This window comes from Podarcis bocagei, assembly GCF_964188305.1.
Source record: "Podarcis bocagei genome assembly, chromosome: 7".
NCBI lineage: Eukaryota > Metazoa > Chordata > Lepidosauria > Squamata > Lacertidae > Podarcis > Podarcis bocagei.
Genome location: NC_138132.1, coordinates 89,369,258 through 89,380,693, shown reverse-complemented (window position 1 = coordinate 89,380,693; position 11,436 = coordinate 89,369,258). Strand labels below are relative to the sequence as shown.

At 44.6% G+C, this 11,436-nt stretch overlaps 1 protein-coding gene across 1 annotated transcript in view; it reads left to right on the top strand.

Moving 5' to 3' along the window:
• The first annotated feature begins 23 nt into the window (after positions 1-23).
• RNF181 (ring finger protein 181) overlaps positions 24-11,436 on the top strand; it is a 166,822-nt gene continuing 155,409 nt past the window's right edge. Inside the window, exon 1 of the mRNA XM_081203290.1 lies at positions 24-30. The gene's annotated coding sequence lies outside the window, so the exon portion shown is untranslated. The remainder of the gene's footprint in view (positions 31-11,436) is intronic.

Here is an 11,436-nt window from a genome sequence, read left to right as displayed (position 1 = left end):
CGCCTCCCTGCGCGGGCCGGGCGGAGGCGCGGGACGGGCCGCCCAGCAAAGCAGCTTCCAGGGCGGGGGCCGCCTTGGCCCGTCAAGTGGAAAGCCAATGGGCGGTATTCTCCGCTCGCCCACACGAAGGGACCTTTCGCTGCCTCTCAGCCTCATCTCCATTGCGGGGCTGTTGCGAGACTAAAACGGAGAGCTGGAGAATCAAGTGCAGAGCTGCCAACTTTCCCTTTTTTAAGGGAAGTAAGTTCCCTTATTCCGAATAGGATTCCTCGCAAGAAAAGGGGAAAGTTGACAGTTATGATCACACTGAGCTCCTGGGAGGAGGGCGTGGAGGTGGTTGGTCTTTAAATAAATTGGCATTAAAAAACCGACACGAATGGTTCTAATGACTCATGAATTCTCTGGTCTCCTCCAACATCCCAGCGTTCTGCTTCCCGGTCATCCCTTTGGGTTCCAGCACATTATGCGCGTTTGTCACGCGTTTCTAATCCTAAAAGCCCGGAATGTGGTGGCCTTTGCTTTTAAGGGAGCCATTTTTTGCTCCAGTCCTTTGGATAGGGAGGGTGGACGTGGAGCGTGGCCGCGATCTTCCCTCTACTCCTGGCACCGATCCGGACGCTCCGGCTCCAAAGGGGAGGAGCTTTTAGCAATCGGAATCTCACTTTTTCCAGTTTCCTTTGGGGGGGGGGAACCCTTCAAATTACTACACAAGTAGTATCGCACTCCCTTGCAAATGTCAAAAATGTCTTCTTTTGTATCACCTGATTATTGCAATAAATGTGTGCATTTTACCATTTATGAAGGGAATGTCAGTTGATTCAATATTTGTCATTTTGTCATATTGACAATATTTGTCAATATTTGTCAAATGACCAAATAAGTTATTGTTTGTTGTCCAAATTAATTTCCTGAATATTTGGGTGATACCAATTTAGATACATTGTCAAAAGAATTAGTCTTCTACAGCGCTGTTTTTCTAGAAAAAGAGGTGTTGGAACTCACCATGGATGCCTCCCATTGCCTCCCTCAGGTGTCAATGGCACCCACCTGAGTTCTGTCTGGGGAAAAAATCCCTAATTTTTTGTTTTGTTTTTTAATTTTTTTATTCAAAATTATAACAAGACATATTATCCAAAAACATATCATCCTTGTTTCTTCTCCCATTTTCCCTCCCTCCCCCCAACCCCCCACCCCACCCTAACTTCCCTCAGTTCGTCTCTGGTTTCTCTAAGATTGCTGTTTTCTGCATGTTACAAAGTTGTATATATCCTCAAACTATTTAGCTGACTATTATCAATAAAAAGATGTTGTCCAAATTAAATTCCTGAATATTTGGGTGATACCAATGTAGATACATTGTCAAAAGAATAAGTCTTATACAGTGCTGTTTTTCTAGAAAAAGAGGTGTTGGAACTCACCATGGATGCCTCCCATTGCCTCCCTCAGGTGTCAATGGCACCCACCTGAGTTCTGGCTGGAAATAAAAACCCTTAGTTTTACAGATGATCTTGGCACCACAAATGGTAATTGCAACTCAATGGAAAACAGCCAATCTGACACAGGACGCCTGGTACCACTCGCTCTGGAATATAGCTATATATTTGATTGGTTTGATTGAAGAAAGCCTTCTTCTAAAAATGCTGCATATCTTTTTTTGCAACATAGCGAATCAGATTCTGTGTAACATGCAACAATTTTCTTTTTTATTATAAATATTTATTAAGGTTTTTACAATGTTATAAAATGAAAAAGAGAAAAGAAAAAATACAAAATAAAAATAGTTAAAAACAATTCAATCTTTTCATCACTTATCTTTCATTTACTTGTTTCCTGGACCTCCTCATACCTCCCCTTTTTGTATTCCAGTTCAATTTATTAGTTCAGCAATTCCTTTCCCTCCTTATTTTATCCTGATCTTTAATCTTGATATATTGTAACCTAAATTTACCTGTTAAGAATCCAATTTTTTTCATATTCTTTTATACCATTACAGCTAGAAACCCCTTAACTTCAATCCAACATCATTCTAACATTCATTAATTTTACAATATTTCTGTAAATAGTCTTTAAATTTCTTCCAATCTTCTTCCACCGACTCTTCTCTCTGGTCCTGGATTCTGCCAGTCATTTCTGCCAATTCTATATAATCCATCAGTTTCATCTGCCATTCTTCCAGAGTGGGTAGATCTTGTGTCTTCCAATACTTTGCAATAAGTATTCTTCCAGCTTCTCAGGATGTCCAGTCTGACCAAGATTTCCTTTTGGGCTGGCATCTGCAGTGACCAGAACCAATTTATTAAGGCATGTTCTTCTATGGAAAGGGAGTCCTCGCTGTCGTTCAAATGAAGTTGAGTCTCAGTAGGAGCTATGTTTTCCTGCTGGTGCACTAGGCTCTGGTTTTGCTGGTTTTGTTGCATGTGCACTCTATCGTTTTGTACCTCTGTTCCTGGTCTCCCTACCCCCTTGGCCGCCAGTAGGGACTCTGTTTTCAAAGATTCTTAATAAATCTATTCCTTTCTTTAAAAATAGATTTCTTGTTCTAAAGATGAAGTTGACCAGATTATGATCTGTGAAAGTGATCAAGGCACGGACTGAATGTCCATCTTGATATAGGTAGTCAATACTGTCTATGTCAGTTGCTTTAACTGCCCCAGGTAGAATGTTGTTTATAATAGTCAGCAGGTGCCTCACGCGGTCTGTCCCTGTGCGAGGACCCAGTGGTTTTTGATAGTTCGTGAATACCATCTTTTCCGGGCTTAGGACCAGGATCCATTCTTTCTTTCTACTGCGGGCTTGGAGTTCCCGCGGGTTGCCGTCTATATTGGAGATCCCCGACTTACTTCTGTTTGCAGTTGCTACAGGGGTCCTGGGTGGATTCAAGACAGGAACATCCAGCTGTAGTTTGGTTGCTTTTGTCAGGCTGGGCTACATAAAGAAAGTTCTGTCCTTCTTTAACACCGATTGGCCGACTATGCCCAGAAGAAAGGCCTCTGGTTTCTTCAAGAAGGTATATTTAAATACATTTTTTAATTCATTATAAATCATCTCCCAGAAAGCCTTAATCCTTGGGCATGTCCACCATAGGTGAAAGAATGTACCTTCAGTTTCCTTACATTTCCAACATTTATTATCGGGCAAATGGTAGATTTTTGCAAGCTTGACTGGGGTCATGTACCAACAAGCAACAATTTTCAGAGTAGTTTAACAATCAACCTTTCATCCCAAGGAACTCAGAGAAGTAATTGTAGCTCTGACCGGGGGTCTCCTAACTGCTTTCAGCACCCTTAATGAACTACAGCTCCCAGAATTCTTTAGAAGAAACGCTGTTTTTTTAAAACGGTATGATGGTGCATTAAATCAATAGTGCAGATGGGCCCTATCAACTGGAAAAGGAAAACAAGGAGCAGTGTAATTCCCTGCTTGCAGGGGCTGGCTGGCTGGAATGCTGAAGAGAAGCCACTTCCGTCTGGAGGAACTTACCAGTACATTGCAATGCAACCTTTTGTTGGGGCTCCAACTTGCTACTTCCCTTTGCTTTTACTCTTGGCCTGCTGGGAGGCAGGCAGGCAGGCAGGTGTACCAACTGGACCCACAACAATCTCAGCTTACCCATCCACATGGCACAGTCATGCGTTCAATGGTTTTGTTTTCCCCAGTGTGCGAGAAGATGGCTCACAGGTTGCATTTTCGACTTTGCTCTGCAAAATTCTGAAAAGGGTACTTTTCTATCAGCCAACAAGTACATGCATTTGCTATTTATTTTCAGTTGGCACCCAAGGTGCTATAAACAATACAAATGTAAAAAGAAATTGTCTATAATTCATGTGTTTCATAATAGGCAATTCACACCATTTATCTAAATCATGTTCTCTTAAGCATTTTGAACTCAAATCCCATCTTTTAATCTGGCTCTATTGTGCCCGCATACCCTGCGCTAAAGTTTATTGCACACAGCAGAGAAGCCCTAATGGATTAAGATGGATAACACTATGACATGTCTGTATTGTTTTTCTGTAAGCTGCTTGAACCTTGTGTAACTCTTCTGCTTTCAGTGCTACTGGTTGAGACTTTGGCTTCAGAAAACAGATATGAAGTCCCAGAAAACCAATATGAAGCCAAAACAAAAGTGAAAGCATGACATGTATGGCCAAATTTGGGGAGATTATGTTATTTACTCATATTAATTGATTTGTTGATGTTAATTATTAGTTTACACCATTTAGTATATGCAAATTATATGTAATTGCTTTGCTTCAAATTTCATCATATTTAAGTTGCTTTATTTTCAAACATTTTATCTTATGCAATTTTATTTCCTGTAAATTCCATACGTTTTCATGTTATCATTTCATAACACCATTAAGCTTTTTACGCTAATAAACTGAGCAATTTCTTTCAGTTTCTTGTGGTTTTAACTGTTTACGCTTTACTTCCTGTTCCACTGGGTTGTAGCTGAGCAAATTTGATCCCATCTGGATGGAAGGATCCAATGAGTGAATCATAGAATCATAGAATCATAGAGTTGGAAGAGACCACAAGGGCCATCGAGTCCAACCCCCTGCCAAGCAGGAAACACCATCAGAGCACTCCTGACATATGGTTGTCAAGCCTCTGCTTAAAGACCTCCAAAGTAGGAGACTCCACCACACTCTTTGGCAGCAAATTCCACTGTCGAACAGCTCTTACTGTCAGGAAGTTCTTCCTAATGTTTAGGTGGAATCTTCTTTCTTGTAGTTTGGATCCATTGCTCCGTGTTCGCTTCTCTGGAGCAGCAGAAAACAACCTTTCTCCCTCCTCTATGTGACATCCTTTTATATATTTGAACATGGCTATCATATCACCCCTTAACCTCCTCTTCTCCAGGCTAAACATGCCCAGCTCCCTTAGCCGTTCCTCATAAGGCATCGTTTCCAGGCCTTTGACCATTTTGGTTGCCCTCCTCTGGACACGTTCCAGTTTGTCAGTGTCCTTCTTGAATTGTGGTGCCCAGAACTGGACACAGTACTCCAGGTGTGGTCTGACCAGAGCAGAATACAGTGGCACTATTACTTCCCTTGATCTAGATGCTATACTCCTATTGATGCAGCCCAGAATTGCATTGGCTTTTTTAGCTGCCGCGTCACACTGTTGGCTCATGTCAAGTTTGTGGTCAACCAAGACTCCTAGATCCTTTTCACATGTACTGCTCTCAAGCCAGGTGTCACCCATCTTGTATTTGTGCCTCTCATTTTTTTTGCCCAAGTGCAATACTTTACATTTCTCCCTGTTAAAATTCATTTTGTTTGTTTTTGCCCAGTTCTCTAATCTGTCAAGGTCGTTTTGAAGTGTGATCCTGTCCTCTGGGGTGTTAGCCACCCCTCCCAGTTTGGTGTCATCTGCAAATTTGATCAGGATGCCCTTGAGTCCATCATCCAAGTCGTTGATAAAGATGTTAAATAAGACCGGGCCCAAGACAGAACCCTGTGGCACCCCACTAGTCACTCTTCTCCAGGATGAAGAGGAACCATTGATGAGCACCCTTTGGGTTCGGTCAGTCAGCCAGTTACAAATCCACTGAGTGGTAGCAGAGTCAAGACCGCATTTTACCAGCTTCTTTACAAGAATATCATGGGGCACCTTGTCAAATGCCTTACTGAAATCAAGGTAGGCTATATCCACTGAGTTCCCTTCATCTACCAGGCTTGTAATTCTGTCAAAAAATGAGATCAGGTTAGTCTGACATGACTTATTTTTCAGAAATCCATGCTGACTATTGGTGATCACAGCATTCCTTTCTAGGTGCTCACAGACTGTTTGCTTAATGATCTGCTCCAGAATCTTCCCTGCTATTGATGTCAGACTGACTGGGCGGTAATTATTTGGGTCCTCTCTTTTCCCCTTTTTGAAAATAGGGACAACATTTGCCCTCCTCCAGTCTGCCGGGACTTCGCCTGTTCTCCAGGATTTCTCGAAGATGACTGCCAGTGGTTCTGAGATCACATCTGCCAGTTCTTTTAATACTCTTGGATGCAGTTCATCTGGCCCTGGAGACTTGAATACATCTAAACTAGCCAAATATTCTTGTACTGTCTCCTTAGTTATTCTGGGCTGTGTTTCCTTTGCTGAATCATTTGCTCCAAATTCTTCAGGTCGGGCATTGTTTTCTTTATCGGAGAAGACTGAGGCAAAGAAGGCATTGAGGAGTTCAGCCCTTTCTGTGTCCCCTGTTTGCATTTCACCATCTTCTCCTCTGAGTGACCCCACTGTTTCTTTGTTCTTCCTTTTGCTACGAACATACCCATAAAAGCCTTTTTTGTTGCTTTTAACCTCTCTAGCAAGCCTGAGTTCATTCTGTGCTTTAGCTTTTCTGACTTTGTGTCTACACGTGCTGGCTATTTGTTTGAATTCCTCTTTGGTGGTTTCCCCCCTTTTCCATTTTTTGTACACATCCTTTTTTAATCTTAATTCAGTTAAAAGTTCTTTAGATAGCCACCCTGGCTTCTTTAGGCACCTTCCATGTTTCCGTCTCATTGGTATTGCCTGACGTTGTGCTTTTACTATCTCCCTCTTAACAAACTCCCAGCCATCATGAACTCCCTTTCCTTTTAGTATTGCTGTCCATGGGATCTCACCCAGCACTTTCCTAAGTTTTATGAAGTCGGCTTTCTTAAAGTCAAGAAATTGAGTCCTAGTATGCTTGGCTGCTCCTTTCCGCTGTATAGTAAACTTCAGAAGAGCATGATCACTCGCGCCTAATGATCCTTCCACTTCTACCCCACTAACCAGGTCATCAACATTGGTTAGGACCAGATCTAAAATGGCTGTTCCTCTTGTTGCTTCTCCCACTTTCTGGACAATGAAGTTGTCTGCAAGGCCAGTGAGGAATCTGTTTGACCTTATGCTCTTGGCTGAGTTTGACGTCCAACAAATATCCGGGTAATTGAAGTCCCCCATTACTACTATCTCCCTTCCTTTTGCATGCTTGGCCATCTGTTCCAGGAAGGCATCATCTATGTCCTCCGTTTGGCTTGGGGGTCTATAGTAAACTCCCACAATGAGGTCTCTGTTATTCTTCTCTCCCTTAATTTTGACCCAAATGCTCTCACATTGGCTTTGAGGTTCTAAATCTTGGATCTCTTCACAGGTATACACATCCCTGACATATAACGCCACTCCTCCTCCTTTCTTGTCTGGTCTGTTTCTCTGAAATAGATTGTATCCCCCCATTATTACATTCCAATCGTGGGACTTATCCCACCAGGTTTCAGTGATGCCTATTATGTCATATTTAGTTTGCTGTACCAAGAGCTCAAGCTCATCTTGTTTATTTCCCATGCTTTGCGCATTAGTGTACAGACATTGAAGTCCATTAATCATTCCCCCGTGTCTCTTATTTAAGGATTTTTTCCTCCCACCACTAGGTCCGTGTGCTGTTTGCTCCATTTGGTCTATGACATTTGGATGATCATCTTCATTAATTGATAGACTCCTACCTTCAGGAGCACTGTCTCCCTCCCCCACATTAGTCAGTTTAAAGCCCTCCTGATGAGGTTTCTGAGATTTTTGGCAAAAACATTCCTCCCAACCGTTGTGAGGTGCAGCCCATCACTTGCCAGAAGTCCATCTTCAAGAAACTGCAGTCCGTGATCTAAGAATCCAAACCGTTCCTGTTTACACCATTTGCGAAGCCAGCTGTTCACTTCCACTATTTTCCCCTCTCTCCCTGGGCCACGTCGTTCAACTGGGAGGACAGATGAGATGACAATTTGTGCATTTAGTTGCTTCAATTTCCTGCCGAGAGCCTCGTAGTCTCTTTTGATCTTCTGGAGGCTATTGCTTGCAGTGTCATTGGTTCCCACATGAACCAAGAGGAAGGGGTATTTGTCAGTGGGTTTTATGATTCCTTGCAGTCGTTCAGTTACATCTTGGATCTTAGCCCCGGGGAGACAGCACACTTCCCGAGACATCTTGTCAGGCCCACAGATCACTGCTTCTGTTCCCCTCAGTAGGGAATCCCCTATCACCACTACACGCCTCCTCTTGGGTTTGGTCGGGGTTCTTCCGTGAGCTGTCCGTTCCAAGGTCGCCTGCACATTCCCTGAGGACTGACTTTGCTGCTCGTCTTCATATACCTGATCGACTGTAATGAGGGAGAGATCCTCAAATGGAGTCTGCTCTTCGTCTTCCATGCTAGGGGAGAGGACCTCAAAGCGATTGTGTATTTCTAAACAATCAGAGTGAACCCTGGGCCTCCTACTTCTTTGAGTCACGTTTCTCCATATATCTGGCTCCTGTGTTGATGAACTAGCCTCCTTCTCAGGGGAGTCCCCTGTCTCCTCCTTGGTGGGGACGGTGTGCTCTGTTGCTTCCAAGAAGAGCTCCAGCTCTCTAATTCTTTGGAGCGTAGCTACACGTTCCTCCAGTTGCTGGACTTTGTCTTTTAAAAGGGCAATCAACATGCAATTGCTGCAGGTGAAGCTGCCTGCAACCTTTGGCAAGATGGCAAACATTGCGCAGGAATCGCAGGCGACTGCAGCTGTTCCCTCCCCTTCCATCTTGAGATCGTGTTGTTGGGGGTGGCTACAGAGGTCCTCCATCATAAAAAGCTTGAAGACAGGACAAATAACTTCGCCCACAAAAAAAAACCTAGGTCTCCCCCCACAAACGTTTGAGACTAGCTCCCCTAAATCTAAAAGATAGATATAACTGCGCGCGCCGCTAGGCGCGCACCGCTGCCCTACAAACTCTGATAAGCTCCTCCCACAGCTAAAGTGTTAGTGCTTTGGCCAGGATCTGACACAATCTGACAGGATCTGACATTCAAGTAAAAAAACGAACAAACCAGTTTACAAAAATTAAAGGTGACAAGTGCCTAATGCTTTTTAAAGGACTACCAGTCAGTTCTTTCCATGTTCCTGATCAAAGGTGAAGAGGAAGAGGAAGAAGAAGAGGAGTTTGGATTTGATAGCCCACATTATCACTACCCGAAGGAGTCTCAAAGCGGCTAACATTCTCCTTTCCCTTCCTCCCCCACAACAAACACTCTGTGAGGTGAGTGGGGCTGAGAGACTTCAAAGAAGTGTCACTAGCCCAGGGCCACCCAGCAGCTGCATGTGGAGGAGCGGGGAAGCGAACCCGGTTCACCAGAATACGAGTCCATCGCTCTTAACCACTACACCACACTGGCGTCCAGCCCCCACAAAAATGTCAGAAAGAGCAGGAGACAACCCTTAGGAGGAGCTTCTCCTTCGAAGGATCTCAGGCAGGGGCAGGGCTTTTCTTCAGCCGGAACTTGCAGGAACTCAGCTCTGCCCCCCCCCCCCATGTGGGCACCATTGCCTTTTTTTCTGGAAGAACAGCACTTGGGCAGGGGCAAGGAAAATCAGCTCACTCTCTTCCCTGTAGGGAGTTTATTAGTGCAATGTGGGGTGGGGGGAATGGTGATCAGTTCACTTCACTGGGCACAGTCACACACGCAGCACCAGCCAAGGGGGAGGGGATCAGTTGTGTATTTAAGGCCTTTGGCTAATTAAACAACCTATGGCCTTTTAAACTGGGGGGGGGGGGCGGCGGCTTGATTGGTTTAAATTTACCGTATTTTTTGTACCATAACACTCACTTTTTTCCTCCTAGAAAGTAAGGGGAAATGCCTGTGCGTGTTATGGAGGGAATGCCTACGGGTGGCATGCCTACGGATTTTCCTCCTCTAAAAACTACATGCGTGTTATGGTCAGGTGCGTGTTATAGAGCGAAAAATACAGTATTACATTTGTACACCACCATTCATCTCAGGCTCAAAGAATAACTATGTTATGTATTTTTGTGTTCTTATATTGTAATCCCTGTGATCCTCGGAAGAAGGGCAGTATAGAAATTACATATATATGGTCAAGGGTCAGTTTCTAGGAGCAGAGGTTCTTGCAAACAACTTGAGGAAAGACTGAGCCCACAAGGCAGGCCTTTTGGCTCACAGACACACAGAGAGACTGGGCAGTCTTGTGGCTGCTGCCACCCATGTGTGTGACAGTGCAGTGAGGTGCATAGATGGCCACAGTGCAGCAAAGGCACATTAAAGTGGCAGCATGTTGATATTTATTTGGGAGGCAAGCAGCATTTTATTATTTATTTGGTATTTATTTATAGCAGCTGTACCCTACCCTTCAGCCAAAAGGGCTCCCGGAGAGTGGCTTACATACTATTAGAGGAAGGCAGTCCCTGCTTGCAGACTTAAAGGTAAAGGGACCCCTGGCCATTAGGTCCAGTCGTGGTCGACTCTGGGGTTGCGGCACTCATCTCGCTTTATTGGCCGAGGGAGCCAGTGTACAGCTTCTGGGTCATGTGGCCAGCATGACTAAGCCGCTTCTGGCAAACCAGAGCAGCACACGGAAATGCTGTTTACTTTCCTGCCGGAGCAGTATCTATTTATCTACCTGCACTTTTTGGCGTGCTTTCAAACTGCTAGGTTGGCAGGAGCAGGGACTGAGCAACGGGGGCTCGCTCACCCCGTCATGTGGTTTGGAACCGCTGACCTTCTGATCAGCAAGCCCTAGGCTCTGTGGTTTAGACCACAGCGCCACCTGCGTCCCTGCCTGCAGACTCACAATCTAGCAATACACAAGGAAAGGGGGACAGGAAGGAAGAGGAGGGAAATAAACCTCATACACAGGCGCAGTGCAGGGGTAGGAGGTTTCCAATGGAGCTGGGCTTTCAGCAAAGCGGATGCAGTGAGCCTTCTGCCTCCCTTCTCTCCCACTGAGGCAGCCAGAACTAAGGTTTTAACCATCTTGGACACTCCAGGACACTTACAAACAACTTCAGAAGCACAGGGCCCAATATTGATCCTTGGAGAACCCCATTTCTTAATTTGTCCATTTATTTCTACTCTACACCTCATCATCTTCAACCAGTTATGATCCATAAGAGGATCTGTAGTCTTATCTAAGGGGCCTTTGGTGAAGCGCTTTACCAAAAATGTCAGTCTTCAAAGCCTGCTCTTCCTCATCCAGCCATTTCTGACTTTCAGGCAGCAGTATGCAGGAAAAGTGGAGTCTTCGCTATCCCTGGAGGCCTGCCATATTTTTGACCCAAGACCTTACACCAAAGAGCTCAGGTTGTGTTGAAAGTTCTCCCTTCCACTAATTTTACCCTCACAACAACAGCAAGTTAGGCTGAAAGGTACCAGCTGGCTCCAGGCCACTAAGTGAGCTTTAGGATTCAGTGGGGATTTGAACTAGGGTCCCACTCCAGTCCTTGGCTTCTGGATTGCTATGGGATAGGGTGGAGGCTGTAGGGAGTTGAGGGCAGCTGGGTTCACATTACAGTGGTACCTCAGGTTACATACACTTTAGGTTACATACGCTTCAGGTTACAGACTCCACTAACCCAGAAATAGTACCTCGGGTTAAGAACTTTGCTTCAGGAAGCAGCATGAGAACAGAAATTGTGCTCTGGTGGAGC